Raw genomic sequence first — 580 nt, forward strand, 5'->3', positions numbered from 1 at the left:
CGGCAGTGTGCTGAGCAGCTTGTCTGTCCCCTTTAGTTTTCGCATGGACCGCAGGAGGTTGAATTGAGCAGAACAGTGGTTATTGAGAAGCCTAGTCCCCTGCTGCTGGTCGGGCCAGAGTTTGTGAGACAGTATCACACACTGCTGAACTAGGCCCCAGATGCGCTACACAGATTTCGGGAAAGAACTCTTCCTGCGTCCGTAAGGGATTGGATTCAAACCGAAAAGCTGCAGATGCAGTCTACGGACAGAAGGAAACTCACAGGGAAGTGACGTCCCAAAACTCCAACGGTCGCCCCAAGCCTGACCACCTCAATGCCCATGCGCGCGTGCTACCTCAATGATGTGGCCGGCCGGGTAATGGGACTGCTCCCTGACGACAACCGTGCTTTGTGAAGGTTCATGCAGACGTTTGTCCTTGCTCCCGAGAGCTCTGTTGTAAATAGAGTCTATGTTGATAATGATATCTTCAGATACCAAGATGAGGTCTTTGGTGGCTTTGTCACTGAAGTAGAGGAAACTGAACAAAGATAGCGGACACCTGAGATGGTTGATTTTTTTTTTTTTTTTTTTTTTTTTT

At 49.1% G+C, this 580-nt stretch overlaps 1 protein-coding gene across 1 annotated transcript in view; it reads left to right on the forward strand.

Moving 5' to 3' along the window:
- Rnf185 (ring finger protein 185) overlaps window positions 1-580 on the forward strand; it is a 65,578-nt gene that overhangs the window by 13,483 nt on the left and 51,515 nt on the right. The gene's annotated exons all lie outside the window — the stretch shown is intronic.

This window comes from Fukomys damarensis, unplaced genomic scaffold (assembly GCF_012274545.1).
Source record: "Fukomys damarensis isolate Sample0158 unplaced genomic scaffold, DMR_v1.0_HiC HiC_scaffold_12, whole genome shotgun sequence".
In the NCBI taxonomy this organism is placed as follows: Eukaryota; Metazoa; Chordata; class Mammalia; order Rodentia; family Bathyergidae; genus Fukomys; species Fukomys damarensis.